At 41.9% G+C, this 26,723-nt stretch overlaps 2 non-coding genes across 2 annotated transcripts; both read left to right on the forward strand.

Annotated features, from left to right (window-relative positions):
• Nucleotides 1–2,439: 2,439 nt before the first annotated feature.
• Trnal-caa lies at nt 2,440–2,514 on the forward strand. The gene has a single exon. It is a non-coding gene; the product is annotated as a tRNA-Leu (tRNA).
• A 226-nt stretch (nt 2,515–2,740) lies between these two features.
• Trnas-cga lies at nt 2,741–2,815 on the forward strand. The gene has a single exon. It is a non-coding gene; the product is annotated as a tRNA-Ser (tRNA).
• Nucleotides 2,816–26,723: the final 23,908 nt, after the last annotated feature.

Consider the following 26,723-nt stretch of genomic DNA (forward strand, 5'->3'; position numbering starts at 1 on the left):
AAGTAAAGCTGTGAGTACCGGGCGTGAGTCGTGCTTCGGTAGCTCAGTTGGTAGAGCACTTGCCCGCGAAAGGCAAAGGTCCCGAGTCCGAGTCTCGGTCGGGCACACAGTTTTAATCTGCCAGGAAGTTTCATATCAGCGCACACTCCGCTGCAGAGTGAAAATCTCATTCTGGAAACATCCCCCAGGCTGTGGCTAAGCCATGTCTCCGCTATATTCTTTCTTTCAGGAGTGCTAGTTCTGCAAGGTTCGCAGGAGAGCTTCTGTGAAGATTGGAAGGTAGGAGACGAGATACTGGCAGAAGTAAAGCTGTGAGTACCGGGCGTGAGTCGTGCTTCGGTAGCTCAGTTGGTAGAGCACTTGCCCGCGAAAGGCAAAGGTCCCGAGTTCGAGTCTCGGTCGGGCACACAGTTTTAATCTGCCAGGAAGTTTCATATCAGCGCACACTCCGCTACAGAGTGAAAATCTCATTCTGGAAACATCCCCCAGGCTGTGGCTAAGCCATGTCTCCGCTATACCCTTTCTTTCAGGAGTGCTAGTTCTGCAAGGTTCGCAGGAGAGCTTCTGTAAAGTTTGGAAGGTAGGAGACGAGATACTGGCAGAAGTAAAGCTGTGAGTACCGGGCGTGAGTCGTGCTTCGGTAGCTCAGTTGGTAGAGCACTTGCCCGCGAAAGGCAAAGGTCCCGAGTTCGAGTCTCGGTCGGGCACACAGTTTTAATCCGCCAGGAAGTTTCATATCAGCGCACACTCCGCTGCAGAGTGAAAATCTCATTCTGGAAACATCCCCCAGGCTGTGGCTAAGCCATGTCTCCGCTATATCCTTTCTTTCAGGAGTGCTAGTTCTGCAAGGTTCGCAGGAGAACTTCTGTAAAGTTTGGAAGGTAGGAGACGAGATACTGGCAGAAGTAATGCTGTGAGTACCGGGCGTGTGTCGTGCTTCGGTAGCTCAGTTGGTAGAGCACTTGCCCGCGAAAGGCAAAGGTCCCGAGTTCGAGTCTCGGTCGGGCACACAGTTTTAATCTGCCAGGAAGTTTCATATCAGCGCACACTCCGCTGCAGAGTGAAAATCTCATTCTGGAAACATCCCCCAGGCTGTGGCTAAGCCATGTCCCCGCTATATCCTTTCTTTCAGGAATGCTAGTTCTGCAAGGTTCGCAGGAGAGCTTCTGTAAAGTTTGAAAGGTAGGAGACGAGATACTGGCAGAAGTAAAGCTGTGAGTACCGGGCGTGAGTCGTGCTTCGGTAGCTCAGTTGGTAGAGCACTTGCCCGCGAAAGGCAAAGGTCCCGAGTTCGAGTCTCGGTCGGGCACACAGTTTTAATCTGCCAGGAAGTTTCATATCAGCGCACACTCCGCTGCAGAGTGAAAATCTCATTCTGGAAACATCCCCCAGGCTGTGGCTAAGCCATGTCTCCGCTATATCCTTTCTTTCAGGAGTGCTAGTTCTGCAAGGTTCGCAGGAGAGCTTCTGTAAAGTTTGGAAGGTAGGAGACGAGATACTGGCAGAAGTAAAGCTGTGAGTACCGGGCGTGAGTCGTTCTTCGGTAGCTCAGTTGGTAGAGCACTTGCCCGCGAAAGGCAAAGGTCCCGAGTTCGAGTCTCGGTCGGGCACACAGTTTTAATCTGCCAGGAAGTTTCATATCAGCGCACACTCCACTGCAGAGTGAAAATCTCATTCTGGAAACATCCCCCAGGCTGTGGCTAAGCCATGTCTCCGCTATATCCTTTCTTTCAGGAGTGCTAGTTCTGCAAGGTTCGCAGGAGAGCTTCTGTAAAGTTTGGAAGGTAGGAGACGAGATACTGGCAGAAGTAAAGCTGTGAGTACCGGGCGTGAGTCGTGCTTCGGTAGCTCAGTTGGTAGAGCACTTGCCCGCGAAAGGCAAAGGTCCCGAGTTCGAGTCTCGGTCGGGCACACAGTTTTAATCTGCCAGGAAGTTTCATATCAGCGCACACTCCGCTGCAGAGTGAAAATCTCATTCTGGAAACATCCCCCAGGCTGTGGCTAAGCCATGTCTCCGCTATATCCTTTCTTTCAGGAGTGCTAGTTCTGCAAGGTTCGCAGGAGAGCTTCTGTAAAGTTTGGAAGGTAGGAGACGAGATACTGGCAGAAGTAAAGCTGTGAGTACCGGGCGTGAGTCGTGCTTCGGTAGCTCAGTTGGTAGAGCACTTGCCCGCGAAAGGCAAAGGTCCCGAGTTCGAGTCTCGGTCGGGCACACAGTTTTAATCTGCCAGGAAGTTTCATATCAGCGCACACTCCGCTGCAGAGTGAAAATCTCATTCTGGAAACATCCCCCAGGCTGTGGCTAAGCCATGTCTCCGCTATATCCTTTCTTTCAGGAGTGCTAGTTCTGCAAGGTTCGCAGGAGAGCTTCTGTAAAGTTTGGAAGGTAGGAGACGAGATACTGGCAGAAGTAAAGCTGTGAGTACCGGGCGTGAGTCGTGCTTCGGTAGCTCAGTTGGTAGAGCACTTGCCCGCAAAAGGCAAAGGTCCCGAGTTCGAGTCTCGGTCGGGCACACAGTTTTAATCTGCCAGGAAGTTTCATATCAGCGCACACTCCGCTGCAGAGTGAAAATCTCATTCTGGAAACATCCCCCAGGCTGTGGCTAAGCCATGTCTCCGCTACATCCTTTCTTTCAGGAGTGCTAGTTCTGCAAGGTTCGCAGGAGAGCTTCTGTAAAGTTTGGAAGATAGGAGACGAGATACTGGCAGAAGTAAAGCTGTGAGTACCGGGCGTGAGTCGTGCTTCGGTAGCTCAGTTGGTAGAGCTCTTGCCCGCGAAAGGCAAAGGTCCCGAGTTCGATTCTCGGTCGGGCACACAGTTTTAATCTGCCAGGAAGTTTCATATCAGCGCACACTCCACTGCAGAGTGAAAATCTCATTCTGGAAACATCCCCCAGGCTGTGGCTAAGCCATGTCTCCGCTATATCCTTTGTTTCAGGAGTGCTAGTTCTTCAAGGTTCGCAGGAGAGCTTCTGTAAAGTTTGGAAGGTAGGAGACGAGATACTGGCAGAAGTAAAGCTGTGAGTACCGGGCGTGAGTCGTGCTTCGGTAGCTCAGTTGGTAGAGCACTTGCCCGCGAAAGGCAAAGGTCCCGATTTCGAGTCTCGGTCGGGCACACAGTTTTAATCTGCCAGGAAGTTTCATGTCAGCGCACACTCCGCAGCAGAGTGAAAATCTCATTCTGGAAACATCCCCCAGGCTGTGGCTAAGCCATGTCTCCGCTATATCCTTTCTTTCAGGAGTGCTAGTTCTGCAAGGTTCGCAGGAGAGCTTCTGTAAAGTTTGGAAGGTAGGAGACGAGATACTGGCAGAAGTAAAGCTGTGAGTACCGGGCGTGAGTCGTGCTTCGGTAGCTCAGTTGGTAGAGCACTTGCCCGCGAAAGGCAAAGGTCCCGAGTTCGAGTCTCGGTCGGGCACACAGTTTTAATCTGCCAGGAAGTTTCATATCAGCGCACACTCCGCTGCAGAGTGAAAATCTCATTCTAGTAACACAAATGTTTGAAGCTATTTATAAAGCACTGAAGGAAGAATAACTGAATGCATATAAGTATTTAGTAAATACTGCAACCATTAGGAAACATTTTTATTTCAACAAAAATTGTAGATTTTCTTCTTTACACCCTGAGGGATACAACCTGGCCACGCTTCACTATTAATGACCTCCGTAATTTTCTTATAGTTCTTGCGTATGGTTATTCTATTTTTGCTTTCAGCATACAGTACTTCGTCTGCCTCGCACATTTCTATCAATTTCCCAGAGGTTGTAATGTTCTTTTAACACACGACCGGTTTCGGAATCTTATACGCCCATCTTCAGGTGCCGCAACTTGGTGCTGTGACCCCGAGCGCCGTGGTCGACGTGTACAAGAAGCGGTGTGCTACCAACGAGCTCCACAGACTTTACCTTTAACACAAATGTTTTACCAAGGTAGCTCAACAGTGACAATTTTCGGTACTTTGCCAAAAAAGCAAAGGCAAAATACATAATCCGTGTACAAACAGACAAGGGCATACGCATTTCATTTTCCGAAAAAATGTAGCACATGGAACAGTACACTACGCTGTAGCCTCAAGCTGACGGCTCTATGTAATGCGGTGGCAAAAAACAAGCAAGTATCGTCACTATCGGCGCTTCTGCCTTCAAAGAAGGTCAAATTTACGAATTTCACAAAAGAACTTCTTAAAACACTGCCGTCTTCTTGGGTGTGTAGGGACAGTTACAGAGTGCACGAAGTACTTTGGGGATTTTCTTCTTTCACCCTACTATGTTAAGCATGAAATAGAATTTGATTCCATAGATGAATGTTACTTTTAACGGCCACTTGACGGAATGAAAGCCACTTTTATACCTCCTTCAGTTGTTCAGCATGACATATGGAAACAGCCTTTTTTGTTGTAAATGCCTTAACGACAATTTAACAAAATCATCTCGTCATTACCAGTACTGATACCTTTACAGTTATGTTATCTTCAGTCGTATACCAACTATCTACACGTTGAACGCACCCAAACATACGTACACAAACAGTTACTCATCATAATTTATGCTTCGCTAGATTTTAGGAATTTTCAAGACATTTCTATGTTTGACTGGGTTTTTGACAAGAAAAATTTTCACAGCTGTTTTTGATAGAACGAACTGTATGTAACGTTAAATTTGAAGCCTTCAAGGCACAGGAGCATCATTCTAATTGATGCGCAAAATAAGTGGTCCTTGATAGTGCCCTTTAATATAAAAAAACATAAAATATCTCGTAGCAGTTGCAACATGGGATCTAATTCGAAGCCCATCTACAATCAGCCAACATGTAACTATCAACAAAGGTCAACTATAAGCATCAGCATCGATGTCTAAGATGCGAGGAAACTGCATTACCGGTAAGAAGCAAAGATCCACTATAAGGGATTCATGTGATAATGCTGCAACTTGCTCGTAAAAGACTTTTCGTTGACAATGACTTAACTGATGTATCTCAATGTAAACATCATTTGTGCTATCAACGACATCCTCAGTTTAAAAAAATAATTATCTAATAATCTGATTCATCTTGCCGCAGCCTCACACATTTTCTAGTGGGCCACGGCAGAGAATTTATTTTTATTGAAAATTGCCATACTCTAAAGTCACTATCACATATTTAAAAACGAGGAAATATCTCAGAACATGACGTGCGTTTAGAACTGTTACTTGTTTTAATAATTTTTAGTTTTAGTGCAGGTCTTTTCAGAAGAATACTAATACGAGTAACCCATATTTTCCCGAAGAAGAATGAGAAATGAACGTTGAAAAGGTTGCGACCATTGGATATCCACTTGTATTCATTCGGTCTGTTCTAGGCAACGCAGTATGATACTTCAGATACATACTACACAACTGTTGCATAAAGTTTCCACTGATGGACAAAATGGTGATTCTTTTGTTAACTGAGTTCCGAAATTTATCTGTGTCTATATGTCTGATGTCTACAACTACATTACATCTCCGTGATTACTCTGCAATTCACAATACAATGCCAGGGAGACGGTTCATCGAACCACCTTCAAACTTTTTCTCTATCGTTCCACTCTCGAACGGCGAGCGAAAAACGCGAACTTAAAAAGTTTTTGTGCGAGCTCTTATATTTCTTATTTTATCACGAATATTATTACTCCCTATGTAAGTGGGCGCCAACAGAATATTTTAGTAATCAGAGGAGAAAGTTAATGGCTGAAATTTCCCCAGAAAATGCAACCATAATGATTAAGGCCTTTGGTTTAATGATTGCCAGTCCAATTCAAGTATCATGTCCGTGGTACTTTTCACGATATTATAGAACAAGCTTCTCTTCTTCAAACTTTTTCAGTGTCCTTCGTCAGTCGAATATGAGCTGGATCCCACACCGCACAGCAATATTCCATGAAATGGCGGACAAGCGTGGTGCAAGCCGTCTCTTTAGTAGACTTGATGCACTTTCTCGCTTTCTAAGTGATCTGACAATAAATCGCAGTCTTTGATTTGCTATACCCACAACATTAGCTGTGTGATCGTTCCAATTTAAGTTATTCGTAACTGTAAACCATAAGTCTTTAGCTGAATTTACAGATTTAAGACGTTTAAATATGTGTCATTTCTCGTGTAAACGAAATTTAGAGGATTTCTTTTAGTACTCGATTGGATGATTTCACATTTTTCATTATTTTAAGTTAACTGACACTTTTCGTACTTCAAATATATCTTGTCTAAATTATTTTGTAATTAGTCTTGATCATCTGAAGACTTTAAAAGACGGTAAGTGACTGCCTCACCTGCAAGCAATATAAGAGGGCCAACAGCAGCAGCGCCTATAACACTTCCAAGTGGAACCGGAGTGCCTTTGCTAGCAGCACGATATCGCCTATGGCTTCTCTCCAGGGCTCGTGACCATACCTGTTGGACCCTACGTATCTGCAAAACTGTGGCCTGGTCAGATGAATCCTGATTTTGGTTGGTAAAAGCTTATGGTACCGTTCGAGTGTGATTTAGACCCCACGAATCCATGGACCTAAGTTGCGGAAAAGCCACTGTACAAGCTGGTGATGCCTCCATAACGGAGTGGGAATGTGTTTACAAGGAATGGACTCGAGCATTGACTGGAGATGGTTATCTTCGGCCACTTCGTGAGATTTTTCAGCCATTTACGGACTTCATGTACACAAACAACGGTGGAATATTCGTGGACGACAGTGCGCCCTGTCACCGTGCCACAACTGTTCGCGATTGGTTTGACGAACATCCTGAACAGTTCGAGCGAATGATTTGGCCACTCAGATCGCCGGACATTTATGAGACATAATCGAGAGGTCAATTCGTGCACAAAACTTCCACCGGCGACACTTTCGCAGTTATCGACGGCTGTAGTGGCAGCGTGGCTCAGAATTTCTGTGGGAGACTTCCAACGACTTTTTGAGTCCGTGCCACGTCGAACTGCTGCACTACGCCGGACAAAAGGAGATCCGACACGATAACAGGGGATACCCCATGACTTAAGTCATCTCATTGTATATGTAAACTGCATATATCGCAATGGCGTGGAAATTATAACAATGGCAGTGCTAGGAAACAAAAAAAGAACATTCAGCTTTTCTTTTTGCAGCGTCAGTGTTTAGTGACAGTAAAAATTCCATTTACGTATTCCATAAAGGATATATAGATTGACCACGAAATTACTGAAATACTTTTCTTGAAATTCCACACTTTCTGATTCGAACTTCTCCGTCGTGACTATACAGCTCACTAATCTTCGCATATTTCTTGCCAAAATAATGAGAAAATTACATTAATAACATAATCTATTCGTTACTAGTTCATTACAAAGTTAACAAAGAATTCTAAGACTCACTGGTTCAGAGACGTAACACAGACTGCTGTCATGTAGTAACAGCTGATAACCAAACATCTATGAAACATGATTCTTCAAATAAATTATATGGATCGATTCTGTGACACTAATTTTGTAATTTGAAAAACAGATATTGCAATATGCATCTTGTAGTGGCATTAGTAATTACTTTTATCGGTTTTCGTTTTAAACTGAGATTAAAAGTGTAGGGTGACTAGTTTTCAGAAAGTACACATTTTCGTACAAAAATCATGTAGGACAGCCTCATGATTATCCAGTGGAATAAAACAAGAGAATAAGTGAAAAAAAATACAATAAAAAGCAGAGACATAGCAAAATAAAGCTGAGAATCACGTGAATATCGACAAAAATGGTTCGGGCGATTCATTAACGATGAGACCGGCTTTGATTAAGTCAATTTGGAGGAGAGAAAATTACCCCGGTGGTGTCACAGTAGACATCCGCTACATCTTCTCATGAGGTACTGACCGTCTGATCATGCAGCGGGATAAATGTGTTGACAGTTATGTCGATTACTTTTGAAATAATAAACAGTTAACTTACTTTCTGCCGCCTGTCTTATTTTCATTAGACTCCCCCTGGAAGATTGATTGTTCTCGTTTGCAGCTGCGAGTCTCTTTCAGTTCTTCTATAGTCTACAACTTACACGGCTGAAGGATTAACGAGGTGTAGCTAATCTTGTACCACATGATCGTTACTGGTCCTCACGACCAGTGTGCCATGTCGTCTGTAACATGACGATATCTATAAACAAAATATTCTACGGAGTACATTTACTTTCTAACTCTTGCCCTGATTCTTCTAAATTAGTATCCCACGCGTTAGCTTTGTGTACACTGAACTGGTATGACCTAAGAGCGGGTAACCTCCAAACTGCCATTGTTTTTGTAAAATATTTGGTCTAGGAAATACTATTTTTGTCTCTTCAGATATTCCATGTTCCTAACTGGTAAATTTACTTATAGTTGATGTTCCCGCAACGGTGCGAATTGCTCAAGGCTGCCACGACGCTTTTAAGAAGGGATCTTTCTTTCATGTATTCAGGTGTGCTGTTAAGAGAACGCTGCTTGCTATTACAAAATCGCAGTTGTACGTTATCTTCCCTTCATTTGGTATGACTGGCAAGGTTTCTTAGCCTATGTGCAGGACAAAGGAAAACTATCTGTACGGGCCAGGAGAAAGCACTGACAGTGAAATTTCGCAATGGCGCTCGTAGTTGTGCAACATGATAATCAACGGTCCTGTCCCACAAAGCGCCTGATAGCAGTGTATGAACAAATTTTTTCCCATTTTCTTGCTGTGAATAATAAAAGACCTTCAAACTGTAAAGAGATACTGCAAGTAAATGAAGCAAAGCTGCATCAACTCCTGGAGTTAGGTTTGCGATGAAGGTTCTCCTTTTCTTTTAATATATTTAAAATGACATGCTTCGAATTTACACGTTTTCTTCTCTACTGTGCATAATACCTCTCCTTTGATACCAAGGGACTTAATTGGTGCACAAAACTCATTTCTATCTTTTCTTACATTTTCATATCACAATTCCATAAAGAAGTGCCTATGTTTTTCGATATTCGTGGTAGTTACTGTGATACTTAATTTATTTGTAGTCTGCGGCAAAAATTTTAAGGGTTTGCAGTGAAAAATGTGGTCACTGGCTGCTTTACGCTAGGTTCGTTGTTGGTGATACGATGCTGTGTATAAAATGTAGCTGACATATTGCAACTATTTTTAAGTTGGAAGGGAATCCACATCTAACTACTGTGTGGAGGAAACAGAAGTTTAAGTATTTTATATGAGCGTGCTGCCTGGCGGCGCCACTTGCATACAGCCTGCTGCTTAGGCGTGAAAAGTTCGTGCTTATATACGCACGTTCCTAAAATTAGTGATCGCGATATATTTTTGTACTTACAGCTGGATCAAAATAATGACAAAGGATAAAAAATTCCCCACCAACAATTACACAGTCGAAACGCTGAAAAACATCTCACATTCTGGACAAATCTTGATGAAAGTTCCTTTGCGACAATTATTAAAAAAATGGTTCAAATGTCTCTGAGCACTATGGGACTTAACTTCTGAGGTCATCAGTCCCCTAGAACTTAGAACTACTTAAACCTAACTAACCTAAAGACATCATACACATCCATGCCCGAGGCAGGATTCGAACTTGCAACCGTAGCGGTCGTGCGGTTCCAGCCTGTAGCGCCTAGAACCGCTCAGCCACCCCAGCCGGCAACAATTATCAACTGTCATTTATTAAAAGAATATGATTCATATTGCCGATTATGTGAGACTGAGCATATCGATCTGAGCCTAATTCAAAACATCTGTAGAACTTAAATTTTAATGCAGCTTACAATATTCATTTAAATTAATACTTATTGTAATCAGAAATAAATTCGTTGGCTGCGAATACCTAGGTATCAGCTGTGATAGGGATAGATATTCTAACTATTAGTGATATGTTACACTCGTGTTCAGAAAAAAAACCAGAACAGCTGGAACCGCTGCAGGTAGGGCGTTCATATTCACAGGACGTCTACGTTAATAGGTTCTGTCGAAATGATTAGCATTTAAACAATGTCGGCCCGCGGTTTCAAGGTCAACATCGTTATCGCTGCCCAACACCAGCTACCCATAAAATGTGCCAACGGCTGTCGTTGTCACCATAAACCGAGGGTAATCGACCAATGTGACTTGATCAGAAGGGCAGGATGCCTCGCAACGTGTGCGCGAACCGTGCCCTCAAATCAGTGAGTCTAAAAGAGGCGCATTATTGGCATGAGAGAATGTGATGTAGTCACCCGGGAAAGTGCTGCTCGTGTGGGACGAACTGTTTCGGCAGAGCAACGGGTGTGTGCAGAATGGTTAACGGAAGACCGTAGAACACGACGAAATGGGTCGCGTCGCACCAAGCAGGTCACCCCCGAGAAGATCGACACCTCATCTGAAAGGCACTGCAAGCCAAATCTGCGTCCTGCTCAGTTCTGGCACAACAGTGTATCAGTGTAACACATCGTACACTATCAGGGATGCCAGTCCTTCGCAGTTTATTACGGCGTGGGTTACGTGCGCTGCACCCACTTCTCCGCCTACCTTTGACGAATGTACAGGAACATGCCAGACGGCAATGGTGTATGGAATTACGTTACTGGGCACAGGAATGGCATCAGATAGTCTTCTCTGACGAATCCAGGTTCTGTTTGTTTGAAAATAACGCCCGCATTTTGGTTCGCCACAGATAGGGTTTTGCGGTCTCACAATGACTGCGTTTGCACAAGCACACAGCGCCAACTCGAAGCATTATCGTGTGGAATGCTATCGGGTACTACCAAAAATTACACTGTGCGCGTCCAGCGCACTGTGACCAGTCTGACGTACGTGAATGACCTCCTGTGACCCGTAGCCATACCCTTTCTGCACACCACCACAGACGCCATTTTTCAGGACGACAATGCATGAGCACATATTGCGTTCTTGGTGTCACAGGATTCAGCCTTTTCCCCAGGCCCGCCAGATCACCAGACTTGTCGCCAATCGAAAATGTGTGGATGCGGAGAAACGACGGGTGCAGCGCTGTGAAACTGTGCCAACCATCACAGATGAACTTTGAAACCAGGTGAATGCAGCATGGATGGCTATACCACAGGAAACGATTCGCACCTCATCCGCGTCGGTGCCATCAAGCACGGAACAAGTTAACAGGGCACATGGCAGACTGTGCCTAAGAGGCAACGGGACACACTTCAGAACACACTAAAATACATGTCCTGTGAATATGAACGTCCTGTCACTAGTCGTTCAAGGTGTAATGTTTCTTCCGAATATGAGAGTAAAAATTTGTACCAGAACAGGAATCGAACCCAGATTTCCCAGTTAACACGAACAGTCACCTTAAACCCCTTGGTTCTCCGTGTACAAAAAAAATTGTTTAGAATTAATTTCGGGCGGCTGCCAATCGAGATTTATGAATGTTCATCCAGACACAAAAGTAATTAATATACAAGTGTTAATTTCACTTCGAAAACATGAATGAATATTCCAACACCGACACAATCACTGAAACTCCTGCAGTGTGTCCCATAACAGTTGTTTCTGTCGGAAGTAAAGATTTGTCGGCTCAATTTCCACGAAATGAAAAATTAAGAAGTAAAATAAAATTGCTCGAACGAAAAAAAACGATATTTATGAAACAAAGTAGTGGTCATCTGAAACTAAAAGCAGTTGAAGCTCACAGCTTGCTTATGCGAACAGTAATTAACTTCAGTTTTAACTTATGATTTATCATAACTTGTTTTGTTACCGTTTCCTTTAGTAAAAGTTCGAAGTTAGTCAATTACATTACTTCCGTTTCCTAAGTATTTCCATTTCGAGCCATAGTAGTAAGCAGCTATTGTTTCGCGTTTACTTTGTTTCAATATGGCGTCGAGCGAAGAGTTCAACTTCATACAACTGAAAGGATCCGCACTCTGCTTGTCTTTCTGTATGCCATCTGCTATGTGATGTGGGTATAGTAGCACCTGATCTGAACACAGGTTCAAGGTAATATTAAACAGAAAGCGCCTGTACCACTTGAAGTAGCAATAGTGAACCTATAAGTCTCTTAACCCGTGGGATACAACCGTAAAGAAGACAGCATAACATTGCGTTGTTTGCAGACGACAAGCCGTATATCGTATCTTAAATATGCTATCAACAGCACTAAGTAATTGGTTAACCTGTAAGAGGAAAAAATAATAATAGGTCTAATTTTTGATAAATACCAGGGGTTTTATATTTCATAGCTCAACTGTGTAGTGTTTGTCACAGTATATTATTTTACATAGAAGTCGCTTGAAGCTGAAATCATACTAACCTGAAGAAAAAGTTACTACGTTAAAAAAGTGTTTAGGCAGAATACTATACACAGATGATGGTATATAAAAAGCTGAAACAAGTGTGAGTTAGATTATAATAAATGAATTATGTCTTGCATCAGATGGAAAGTCTCGCCAACGTTTTACGCAATTATTAAAGAAACGTGCATAAAGAAAAAAACAAATGAGATAAAAACAAGAAAATGGATATAAGATCGCCATATCGTCGTTCTTCTGCAACCGCATTGAGACTTTTATTCAGAGCGGCAGTGGAAATAGGCAGCAGTAAGTTTGTCATATCGAAATGAACCATTTAAGGCTATTATTGTGACCATTTTTAGATAATCTTTGTACAGTATATGAAAGGAAATGACTTGTCTGATTGACAGACTCATCATCGTCCAGCCCAAACCAGTATGAGGAGAAACTTTAAATTTGGAGAGTGTGTTGACCTTACACTGTAGACATCTTTTAAGAAGGTAGACATCGTTTAAGAAGGTATTTTACGAAATTCCACACCTGAAGGGGTGAAGTGGGAGATGAAAGGGTTTTTGAAAATATGTCCTTAGTATGGAAATTTTGAAACTGGAACTAACTTCTCAGTGAGAAATAAAAAGAATTCATAATTCCATGTTTCTGGATATTCAACCCCTAAGGGGGATGGAATATGGTGAGACTGATTCACTGGTTCATCATTGCTCAGCCCAAACAGCTAAGGATGGGACCTTGGAGTGGGTATTGATCCTAAACTGTAGACATCATTTGGTAAGAGACTGTTCGAAGACCCAGCCCTAAGTGCGTGAAGTAGGGGATGAGAAGAATTTTTTAAGGTATGTGTCTGTTAAGGCAGTTTTCTTTTTCTTTTTTTTAAGTCATCAATCTTCTGACTAGTTTGATGCGGTCCGCCACGAATTCCTCTCCTGTGCCAATCTCTTACTCTCAGAGTAGCACTTACAAACATATGTCCTCAGTTATTTATTGGATATATTCCAGTTTCAGTCTTCCTCAACAGCTTTTGCCCTCTACAGCTCCCTCTAGTGCCATGTAAGTCATTCCCTGATGTCTTCTCTTTGTCTGTTGTCCACATATTCCATTAATCTCCAATTCTTTGCAGAACCTCCTCACTATATACCTTATCAGCCCACATAATTTTCTGTAGCTTCGATTCACTTCTGTCCTGGTCTGCCCAAGGTCTATGTCTCATTACTGTACAATGCTGTGTTCCAAACGAACATTCTAAAAAATTTCTTCCTCGAGTTGTGGCCTATGTTTGATATAGTAGACTTCTCTTGCCAGGAATGCCCTGTTTGCCAATGCTGGTCTCCCCGCCATGCGTCCATCACTGTTTATTTTTCTGTCTACCTAGAAGAATTCCTTAGCTTCATCTGCTCCGTGACAATCAATATTGATGTTACGTTTCTCGCTTTTCTCATTACTGCTACTTCTCCTTACTTTCGTCTTTCTTCGATTTACTTTCAATCAGTATTCTGTACTGATTTGACTGTTCGTTCCATTCAGCAGATGATGTAATTCTTCTTCACTTTCACTCAGAATAGCAATCTCATCACCGAATCGTATCATTGATATCCTTTCAACTTGAATTTTAATTTCACTCCTGAACCTTTCCTTTATTTCAATCATTGCTTCATAGATGTACAGATTGAATATTAGGAGCGTAAGACTACAGTCCTGTCTTACAACCTTCTTAATCCAAGCACTTCGTTCTTTGTCGTTCACTCTCATTATTCTCTCTTGGCTCTGGTACATACTGTATGCTACCCGTCTCTCCCTGTTGCTTACCACTATTTTTCTCAGAATTTCGAACATCTTGCACCATTTTACATTGTTGATCTCTTTTTCAAGGTCGACGAGTACTATGAATGTGTCTTCATTTTTCTTTATTCTTGCTTCCATTATGAACCGGAGCGTGATAATTACGTCTCTGGTGCCTTTACCTTTCCTAAAGCCAAACTCATCGCCATCTAACACATTCTCAGTTTTCTTTTCCATTCTGCTGTGAGCAACTTGGAATCATGAGCTGTTAAGTTGATTGTGCGATAATTCTCGCACTTGTATGCTCATGCAGACTTCGGAATTGTGTGATCGATGTTCCTCCGAAAGTCAGATGGTGTATCGCGACTCATACATTCTATACCGCAACGTGAATAGTCGTTTTGATGCCTCTTTCTTCAATGTTTTTGCAATTCTGATGGAATGATATGCTTCCCTTCATCCTTATTCGATCTTAAATCCTCCACAGCTCTCTTAAATTCTGATTCTAATACTGGATCCCCTATCACTTCTAGATCGACTCCTGTTTCTTCTTCTATCACATCAAATCTCCCCCTTATAGAGGCCTTCAAGGTTCTGTTTCCACCTATCCGCTCTCTCCTCTGCATTTAACAATGGAACTTTCGTTGCACTCTTAATGTAAGCACCCTTGTTTTTAATTTCACCGAAGGTTGATTTGACTTTTCTATATGTTGACCCAGTGCTTCCGACAGTCAATTCTTCTTCGATTTCTTCACATTTTTCATGCGGCCAGTTCGTCTTAGTTTCCCTGCACTTCTTGTTTCTTCCTCAACTACCTGTATTCATGTATTCCGCTGACCATTTTACCTTCTTCGCACCTAAGTTTTCCATTTTACCTTCTGTGATTACCCTTTTTGGACGTGACCATATTCGCCTGTAACCTTTTCTTCTTCTCTTCTCCTGCATCTGCATTCTAGTCCCCCATGTCTATTATAGTTCCATCACCCATTACATACTGTATTATCCGTTCAATATCCTCATAGACTTTCTCTATCTCTTCATCTTCAGCCTGCGATGTCGAAATGTGTACCCGAACTATCGTTATCGGTGTTGGTTTTCTGTCTATTCTAATGAGAAGAATCGTATCAGTGAATTGTTCACGGTAACACAATCTCTGCCCTACCTTCCTATTCATAACGAATCCTACTACCGTTATCCCATCTTCTCCTGCTTTTGATATTACCTTATACTCATCTGACCAGAAATCCATGTCTTCTTTCCATTTCGCTTCACTGACACCTACTACATCTATACTGAGCCTTTGCATTTCCCTTTTCAGATTTCTAGCTTCCCTACCAAGCATCTGACATTCCATGCCCAGACTTGTAGAACGTTATGCTTTCGTAAGTTATTCAATCTTTTTCTCATGGTCACCTACACGTTGGCAGTCCTCTCCCAGAGATCCGAATAGGAGGCCATTCCGGAATCTTTTGCCAATGGAGAGATCATTATGACACTTTTTCAAGTACAGGCCGCTTGTCCTGTGGATACACGTTTTATGCCTTTAGTGCTGTGGCTTTCATTGCCTTCTCCATCCTCGTGCCGTTGATAACCGCAGATTCTTCCTCCTTTCAGAGCAGTTTCCCACCCCAACGACGAGAGAGTGCCCTGAACCTCTGTCCACTCCTCCGCCTTCTTTAAAGGTCGTTGGCAGAATGTGGGTGAATTCTTACGTCGGAAGTCTTCGGCCGCGGATGTTGAATATTAATCAGTATTCGGACACGGGGCACAGGGCATTTTGATTACTAATTAAAGATGTTGTCCCTAGACCACAGGTGACCGCTGCGAGTGTGAAATATTGGGTGAAAATATTTTTTGAAATTAAAGATTTTTAAAACTAAATGTATATGTATACATATTCGTATTGCACTCTTTCGTTTGCAATGATGAAGTGCGTTAGGAGGATGAATGATTCTGTGGGAATATCACCACAAGAACACAAAACACAAGCTTAACAACAACCACCTACTCCGACTACCAGAATCGCTCTGTGGTCAGAAGTACATTCGGAAAATACCATGCTTCTATGGTCTTAATTAGTATGAATAGTTTAGAGGGTGTTGCAGTTTGTGAACAACATAAAAATTCCTTTCAAGAAAAATTTTAAAAATCTGTTAAGACCATATAACATTACGCGAGCGGAACAGTGGGCGCTAAGTTTGTACGTAATACGTTTCTAGCGCCTGAGGAGTGAACTGCAAACACGCAGTCGTCTGTGACTAATCATATCACTTTTTCTTATCTCTGTAAGAGAAATGCATTTCAGATCAAAGACGAAAAATACCGCTAAATTCCCACTCAGCATAAATTAAATAGGAGTACCGCACAAACACTGTTTTCACGGTGTGTGACCGGTACAAATGACGCAAGTTCACTGACGTGCGCAGCGTCTAAAATTCAGAACATTTCTTCACCGGACGCACATGGGTAGTGGAATAGTTGTAACAGACAGACAACTAAATTGTACCGCAAAAGAATCTTACATTGTTCATCGTATCCGGTTTGATACATCTACCTTCCTGCAGAATGAAATGTCGAGCCAGGCGAATTCTCGTGAGTTTCGCCACGTAAGAGCTCTACAGGGTAAACCGAAATTCACACACACATACGTCACGGTGTGATTCCTTGCATACTATCAATAGAAAAATTCTGTTTTTAAGTTTCGTCCCGTGCATGTTTTCGCCTGAAACAGTTTGGCAGCACAGTACTGAGTCTTCACTCATTAGAGTTGCCAGGTTCTTTAAAATAAAAAACGGGGTGACGGTTCATTATTTGTTTACAACAACATTTTCGTATCCAATTCATTTTAATGAAATTTTGGCACTTTTTAATAACTGAATATCACTCTTTCACGGAGCAGTCTTTGATGGGTCTTCTTCGCAATCAAATATTCTTGACGTGAAACTGTAACGTTCTTTTACTATAATAAAATCTTTTGGATACTTGTTAAAATTATTCTGCTGTCTATGGAATACACTGAATGATGTCGAGTGCATCCAAATAAATGAAATTGTCTTACCTCTAAAGCACCAATGGTGGAACGCGATATATTCTGATCTCCCATGAAAAAAATAAAATATGCTAGCTACAGGTTCAGCAGTGTGCAGTCATGGCCATAATACTTTGAAATGTACATGAAATTCTTTTGGCTGATAAATCAAAACGTTTAAGAAAAATCCAACTTCTTTGCAAAACATGTGGCCTGAGCAGGGAGGCGGTATTGATTGTGGTGAATTACTAAGGCTGAGTTTTTTTTAGTGAAATTATATTGCGAGTTAAGTTTGGCTTTTCAAAAACATTTGACAATTGAAGTTACATTGGTGGAAAGAAATATCATATTTACTAATTGATCCACAAATAATGAGATTTATACTGCAAGTATTATCTAACCTCACGAAACCAGCTTAAATACAAATCATCAGATTAAGTATTCCTCCGTTCACAAATCTTAGAAACATTACAAAAGTGAAATACCTAAGTAGCCTCTTTATCAAATCAGTTTACGTACATTCTGGCGTTACTCAACAATTACAAATTAACAGCCAACTCAACTGTACTAATGCGCTGGCAAGACGAAAAGTCATAAATATTTAAAATCTTTACCTTGCTTGTGAGAAGATTTCTGCTTCCACGTTCTTGTAATTGCTATATCAATCCAACACTTCGTGGCTTCACAGAACACACCACAAAAACTGCCTATTCCAACTTCTTTCGCTACAACTATGCGCCCAGCGCTCTCTTACTCCAAGTCTTTGACCAGAAACAGTATCTTTGGTCCTGCGGTCCAGCACAGTCAGCGATCCGCATTATAAAGCATATCAGAAACATACATCGTTTATAAAATCGTAGTTCCATTTTGGTTTACACTAATATTATTATCATATTCCGGTGCCAAGTACAAGTGTACCCCGGTAGAGTCCTTTCACAACTCTCCAGCGCGGTTTAACAAATATGGCAGATATTTTGAAGTACATTGTACAACAAATGTGTGGTAAATTATCACATTACTGATAAGTAGAAATCTTGGGTATTATAAAACCATTACAGTGTATACCTAAGGATCATTATAAAGCAAAATGCCATGACTGTACAAAAAATCTAACTGTGTAACATCATTAAAATTGAAAGAATTGATAGGACAATCTTGGATTAAGGAAGATTGGGGAAGAAATTTGCCTTCTGATTTACGAAACTCACAGGCAATTTGCACGGGGTTGTGAACCGCCGTCCTCCCGAATGCGAGGCTACGGTGCCAACCACTGCGCCACTTAGACCGAATCTAGGTATAATTTCTTTCTAGTTTCTTTTAGACTGCATTTTGAGGTATCTGAGCCCTTAATCGCTGACTACTGAGGCGACAAAAGTCGTGGAATAGTGATACACAAATATACAGATGGTGGTAGTATAGCGTGCACATGGTATAGAAGGGCAGTGCATTGGTAGAGCTGTCATTTCTACGCCAGTGATTCATATGAAAAGGTTTCCAACGCTACTATGATCGCAGGACACGAATTAACAGACGTTGAACTCGAAATGGCAATTGGAGCTACACGCATGGGGCAATCCATTATGGGATTCGTTAGGTAATCAATATTCCGCGATCCACAGTCACGAGAGTGTGCCAAGAATACCAAATATCAGGCAGTACCTCTTATCATGGACAATGCGGGAGCCAACGGCCTTCACTTAACGAACTAGAGCAACGGTATTTGCGTAGAGTTGCCAGTGTTGAAAGACAAACAACACTGCGTGGAATAACGGCAGAATACAATGTGGTGTGTACGACGAACGTACCCGTTAAGGTCGTACGTAAAACTTTGGCGTTAATGCGCTATGGCAGCAGACAACTGACGTGTGTGCTTTTGCTAACGGCACATCACCTGCAGCGTCTGTCGTGGGCTCGTGACCGTTATCGCTTGGATCCTACACGACTGCAAAACAGTGGCCTGGTCAGATGGATTTCAGCTGGTAAGAGCTGATGGTAGGGTTGGAGCGTGGTGCATGCCACAGAAAGCCATGGACCCAGGCACACGACATGGCACTGTCGAAGCTGATGGTGCCCCTATAATGGTCTGGGCTGTGTTTACGTGGAATGTAATAGGCCCTCTGCCGGCCGTGGTGGCCGAGCGCCACTAGGCGCTACAGTCTGGAATCGTGCGACGGCTACGGTCGCAGGTTCGAATCCTGCCTCGGGCATGGATGCATGTGATGTCCTTAGGTTAGTTAGGTTTAAGTAGTTCTAAGTTCTAGGGGACTGACGAGCTCAGAAGTTAAGTCCTATAGTGCTCGGAGGCCCTCTTGTTCAAGTGACCCGACCATTAATTCGAGGTGGTTGTGTTCGGCTACTTGGAGACCATCTGCAACCATTAATGGACTTCATGTTTACAAACAAAGATGGAATGTTTATGGATGATAATACACCATGTCTCCGAGCTACAGTTGTTTGCGATTGGTTGAAGAACATTCTTGACAATTCGAGCGAATGGTCTGGCCATCCAGATCGTCTTACATGTATCCCATCGAAAATTTATGGGACATAATCGAGAGCCCGGTTCGTACACAAAATCCTGCAGCGGCAACACTTTCACATTTGTTGACGGCACTGGATTCAGCATGGCTCAGTATTTCTGCAGGAGACTTCTAATGACTTGCTGAGTCCACCCCCAGATCGAGTTGCAGCATCTGTCGGGCAAAAGGCGGTCGGACACGATGTTAGGTTGTATCCAATTACGTTTCTCGCCTTATTGGACATTCAGAACGTCTTACATAAACATGTGCAATTAATTAGTTGTAACAAATAAATGAGAGTACAGTACCTTCCATTATTCCACTTTGAAGCGAAGTATTCAGAGATACACGATCCAGCTCGTTTTTTAATTTTTGAAGAAGCACGGAGGTCGATTTGATTATCTACTCTGAAGAATATATATGTTTTGTGAAAGTAGAGCTGTCACTGGCAGTTTATTTATAATATTACAACATGCCATTCTTACTAAATTTAGTACATAGACTAGTACAGCACATAGACTAGTTTTATAATTATTTCTGTGTAATGACAAGTATTTTATTTTTAACTGATTATTACTCTCCATGGATATTAATGACTTCTCTGATTAATAGTAGTAGAATAAAGAGAGAATGGGGCTAATGAGCCCATTGTTCTCCTTGTTTTAAGAAACTGGCCACTTGGCCTTGCACGTTAATGGAAACAGAGTGGTGTAAAGTGTCTGTACTCCTCACTTCCACTCTTTGTAATGTTTACTCGAATGTTACTAAATGGTAAAATGCTTTTAGCCTAATCTGATGTATGAGCCATAAATAGAATTTTAGTTACCATAATTTATCATCCAAAATAGTCACCACCCCATCTTAGAAGCCCCAGTTATGTTTACATTAATACAGCCCTGATTTCTGGGGTTTCACTTTGGACAGAGATAGAGGGGGACCCCATTTAAGCATGGAAACGTTGTTGGTTAGGATACATCGTATGGTTACTGCACAGTTGACTTATCGTTTCATCCTATTATCTGACTTTCAAGAGCAGAGACGGCCTGGAAGTCCTAATGGTGGCCGTAGAGTGTAAATGCAGATCTGACATCAAGAGGCCTAAATCCACAGGAAATGTTAGACTATAGAAATGGCATCTGTTGATCCATTTGCCGTGCGGAGTGGCCGCGAGGTTTAAGGCGCCATGTCACGGATTGCGCAGCCTCTCCCGCCGGAGGTTCGAGTCCTCCCTTGGCAGAAGTTAGTTTAAGTTCGTTTATGTAATGTGTAAGTCTAGGGACTGATGACCTCAGCAGTTTGATCCCTTAGGAATTCACACACAGCTGAACAGTTGTTGATCCATTTCAATAGAACTGTGCAAGGAATAAGCAGAAGGAAAAGGAGAAACGTGCAAATGGAAGCAGAGATCACTACAGGGAACCCTAAACTGTTGTGATCGGCTTGAATGTTTTCTTACTTACTTTCCACCCCATGACGTCCTGTCAAAAGTGTAAATTTCGTCAAGTAATACTCACAGGAGCGTCAGTGTTTCTCAAAATTGCAAGACCTGCCCTCACTCAGGACACACTTACAATTCACAATCTTTCTAATTAAGAGTGCGTCACTGTTACACATAGCACACGTGCTGAAAGGTGGCTACACTGAGCCACTGCGCCAGAGATTGCGCCAAAGAGTATTATTAAGCCGCCTCCACGGTGCTTGTTGAGAGCTCGTAGAAGTCAGTGCTTGGGGAGAGCTCGTAGCAGTCTGTGCTGAGATGTTGTAGTGAAGAGTGATTATTGAGAGGTAGCGGCAGCCAGTTCTTGCCGAGAAGTTGTGATGGCCACTGCTTGTCGTAAAGTCGGAGTGGATATGTGGTAGTAGGGAGTGTTTGTTCCATGTTTTATCCAGTTATTTGATGGGAGAGATAGCAGATGTTATTCTAATGAAGATATTGTAATGATCAGAGTGCATTTCGTCAATATATATAAAGGTAAAAACCACTATGTTCTTTATTATTTGTGTGTCTGAAATAATGCATCATTACAGGTTCAGTCAACAAAGCATCTGGCTTGTGTTCTTGTATTCGAGTGTAATTCTGCTTTCATTACGCGATTATAGTATTTGTAATTTTCTTTTATCACGTCAGTAAAATTGGTATTTAAAAATTCTTGTCTTGTTGAAGAAGAACCGTGCCAGATGTGCGTTGAGTCATACTACCACACACAGAACAGCTACACTTGTGCTTGGGTTTTGTAGGTTTTATAGTTGCTGGGGACTTAATTAGTTAATTGTGTTAATGAAAATTTTCATTTCATTCTTTGTTGTTGTTCTATGCAGTCAGATTGCGTACTAATACTAGTCAGGGCCAGCCGTTTACGAGACTTGCGTAATCGGACTTACAGCTACTAAAAATCTAAAAATATTTTCAATCGTATTTAAGCCCCCATGCAGTGCCACGAAATTATGTCATTCAACGGACATAAAATACAAGAGCACTAGTTACTACACACACCAAATTTCCATAATGATACACAATATTCCAAAGTGTAGAAATGCGTTCATGATACAAGAAATGTGGGTGTCACAAAATGATGTCATTCAACAAAGATACAATACAGTATTTCTAAAACCTTGGTACATAGAAATATGATCGTCATTTTGACGGAATGTGATATAAATAAATGTCTTTTTTATTTCTGAAATAAAGAAACAAAATAAACAATATGGTTCTTATTCGGATGAATTTAAGACCAGGAGACGATAATCGTCATGTCCTGCGAAAAAGAAAAAAGAAGATACACAAAAAAATTACACGTTCACACACTTCATACATCTACATCATTCTCCGCAAGCCATCTAATGGTGTGTGGTGGAGGCTACCTTCGGTACCACTAACTGATCGCTCCAAACCTGTTCCACTCGCGAATAGTGCTTGAGAAGATTGATTGTCGGTAAGCTTCTTTATTGGCTCTAATTTCTCGAATTTTCTCCACGTGGTCAATAAGAGAGATGTATGTGGGGGGAGGTATTATGTTGTCTGACTCCTCCTGATAAGTTCTGTCTCGAAATTTGAATAGTAAATCTCCGTGATGCACAACGTCTCTCTTATAACGTCTGCCAGTGGAGTTTGATTAGCATCTCTGTCGCCAGCTGAACGATCCCGTGACAAAACGCGCCGCTCTTCGTTGGATTTTCTCTATCCCCTCTATCAGTTCTACTTGATATGGATCCCAGACAGATGAACAATACTCAAGAATCTGGCGAACAAGCGCCTTGTAAGTCACTGCTTTCGTGAATATGTTAAATTTTCTTGAGATTCTTCCCATGAATCTGGGTCTGGTGTCTACTTTTCCCACTATCTGTGTTATATGGTCATTCCACTTAAAGTCCCTCTGGATAGCTACGTCTAGATATTTTATGACAGATGGTGTATCCAGCTGTTTGTCATCAATAGTGTAGCCGTACAGTAGTCGATTTCTTTTCCTGTGAATGCGCAATATGTTAGATTTATTTATGTTCAGGGTCAGCTGCCAGATTCAGCACCATTCATCAATTCTCTGCAGGTCGTTTTGCAAATTCTTACTATCTTCTGGCGTTGCTACTTTGGTATAAACAACTGCATCATCAGCGAATAGCCTTAAAGAGCATACGACGCTTTCTACTAGATCATTTATAATATTGTGAACAGCGACGGTCCTATCAAACTTCCCTGTGGTACTCTGGACATTACCTTTACAACTGTCGATTTAGTTCCGTTAAGAGTGACGTGTTGAGTTCTATCTGCAAGGATCCAGTCGCAAGCCTTCTCCGATACTCCATAAGCTCGTATTTTTTTCATCAAACTTCAATGCGGCGCGGTGTCAAATGTCTTACTGAAATCAAGGAACACGGCATCAACCTGAGCGCCGTGGATCTCACGGAGGAACAGAGCGAGCTGAGTTTCGAAGGATCTCCGTTTGCGGAATCCATGTTGATTTTTACAGAGGAGATGATAATTTCCCAAAAACATCATAATTCTTGATTATAAAACATGTTCCACAATTCTGCCACAGATTGACGTCGATAAATGTGTGAATCTGTCTTACGGCCTTTCTTAAAAAAGGGAATGAACTGCGCATTTTTCCAGTCGTTAGGTACCTTTCGTTGCTCAAGCGGTCTACGATAAACTACTACTAGAAGGGTTCTTTCGCATAATCTTTATAGAATCTCCTCGCAGTGCATCGCCTAGCACTGAACCTCATTCTTTCTGCAGAGGCACAAAGCATGTGGTTGCGGGAGGCTATTACAAGGTTCGGCCAAGGCTGTTTCTTCTCACGTCACAAAACTTCAGACAAGTACGCAATGGTGGGAGAAATGAGGAGAGGGCATCTACACAGTTCATTCCTTGCAGTCTACACACTTCCACCAAAAAGAAAAGAAAAAATCACGCCAAGACCACCCAAGGTTGCAGACATGCATTGTCAGTTACCAGACCCATTGTTCCATCTTTATTTATTATCCACAAGCCTTTTTAACCTGCAGTCGCCAGTGGGCCATTCTCCACCTTCTCTAAAAATTGCCATGAAAGGGGGGAGGGGGGGGGGTGTTACAACGTGGACACCCTTTATAAACATTTCCACGATTTCTACTAATAAGATAGTGTGTTAATTAAACTACGCAGACTTAGGCATCTTGTTACGGTTCGGGTGGCCCCTCTCCGTCGGAGGTTCGAGTCCTCCCTCGGGCATGCGTGTGTGAGTTGTCCTTAGCGTAATTTTTTTTTTAGTATAAGTTAGATTAAGTAGTATTGTGTAAGCCTAGTGACAAATGACCTCAGCAGTTTGGTGTCATAGGACCTTATCACAGATTTCAAATTTTCAATTAGACTACCAGTCATTAGCACTGACTAAAATCTAACAGTTCTAGGATCTGCTTAATCATCTCTTTCGTTTCTTATCTAAAGGAGAACATGGGGCGAAAACGTCGACCATAAATTCGATGCTGCCTCACATTACACACTTTAAAGTACTCAGTGGGCACAACGGCATGTCGTTACAAACAGTCATTAGTCACTGGTCACCTCACCATATACTCAATGCCAGCACGAGGAATAACAAGAAAAGAAAGGTTACTGCATCTTCTAATGCTTTGTTTGCGTCCACGCAGGGAGGAATCAGCAAGCAACAGCGCTGTTAGTTTCTTCATAACTTAGGTGACGACGTTTCTAATTTTTCTATTTTATTAATCACTTCCTCGCGCCACTGCTTAATCGTCTCTAAACTGGTTCGTGCTTTGCCCAAATCCTGTTTATTGTCTTTAGCAAAGGCATCAAGTTTCATGTATTGTGCTTCAGTCTTTCCATCTAACCTAGTTTACAGCACCTAAAATTGATGTAACATTTGATTTCATAATTCCACAAAACCGAAACCAAATGCAGATGGTGAGTTTGCCAGCAGCAGAACTGTCATGCTTTTGATTTCACAGTCTTTTGTGTCACCTGGTCAGCCACTGTGAGTAATTATAGACCCACGCTAACTCTGTCAGTTATGGGGTGGTCTCCCATGGTGTGCAACTTTCAAGATGGTGCCTCTGGGGCCATATCGCTCCAGCGCTCATCATCCACATGGAGAACACTCTGATCCCTTGAAACGTTTTCAGCTTCCCTTTTGAGGCTCTTGTTTGGTGTACTAAGGCTCTGTTCAAATCCGTTTGAAACAGTTTTTGCTACTGAGATCTAGTGCATCTGTAAATATCACACCACTCAGAGTACCATCCGAAAACCATAGACGAATTTTAAAGAATAGCCCCATTTTCGTTAATAACTGATCACAGACACTTGTTGTTTTACATACACACTTGTACTATTCATAACTACAATTATTACAACTCCATAAACACACGAAAATAACAGCAATACGAGGCTGTTGTCTACGATGCTGAAATTCCAACGTTATGACCATGCAACACAGAAATTGCATAGTTCCTACAAGAATTAATCACACAGTAAACATTTCCTAGCACATAACGCTTTCCAAAGATCCACCGTGTCTAAAGCATCCTGTCAGAAGACCAAGGATGAAAGACACCCACAGCTTCCTGAGTTTTAGAAACGCGTAAACATTGCTTGTTAATTCTTTGGTGGACGACCATTTGCCCTAAAACTGGGACTTTCCGTAGCCGCTCGTGATTTCCGAAACTGCTGCTGCTCAGCTGCTTATTTGTGCAGTAACACACAAAAATACGGGCTGTGCTGCAGTTACATCACAATAAAAATATCATCAAAATTCCTTCTTCCTCCCTTCCTTCCTTTCTAAAATAACGCTCGGTTAGTGTCTTTGTCTTCTGGCTATGTTGTGTATGTTCTTGTGTCATGTAATTTGATTAGATTTTGGTTTTATTTAATAGTTCCTTATGGTAGGTACAGTTTACACACGTTTCAGAAAGATTTGACCCTTGATTTCCGTTGGTAAATATTGCAGATTTGGTGTACATAATCTCAAGTAGGTTTAGTTCAAATGCAAATAAAAAGCAATATTATAATGTCCATATCATCGGTTATATTTTTCTAGTGTAGAACATAATACATTGTCTCTGTCACACTAAACTCGTGCTTGCTAAGGTAAAGCAATACTGTAAAACATGTAAAAACGGCAGGTGATGATACCTCGTTCTATGAACCATCAGTAACATAACCTCATATTAAAATGTCAGCACCCATTCCTATTTTATACATACCATTACAGCACTAGACAAGCATCATAGAACAATTTAGATGTTGAAATATTTAATTTGAGGTTACATGGTGCCTTACAACAAGTGTAGGCCCAACAAATGCAGTTAGATACACTCTTCCAGTAGCTGGAGGTAATTCAGACTGCCAGTTCCTTACTGTGTTTTATTACTTAGTACTTCTTTTAAGCCATCAACCATTTTCTTAAGTTCTTGGTCAGGTTAGTTTTGCTGTATCACCTCATTTAGGTTTAACATGGAAATTTTCAAATGATTCAAATGGCTGTTAAGCACTAAGGGACTTAACGTCTGAGGTCATCAGTCCCCTAGACTTAGAACTACTTAAACCTGACTAACCTAAGGACATCACACACATCCATGCTCCAGGTAGAATTCGAACCTGACTGACGTAACACCGGTAAGCTAGGAAGCCATGTTTTAGTCGTTGCAATATGTCTCGTATCAATGGTGAAAT

The sequence above is a fragment of the Schistocerca piceifrons genome, chromosome 3, assembly GCF_021461385.2.
Source record: "Schistocerca piceifrons isolate TAMUIC-IGC-003096 chromosome 3, iqSchPice1.1, whole genome shotgun sequence".
NCBI classification, from domain to species: Eukaryota; Metazoa; Arthropoda; class Insecta; order Orthoptera; family Acrididae; genus Schistocerca; species Schistocerca piceifrons.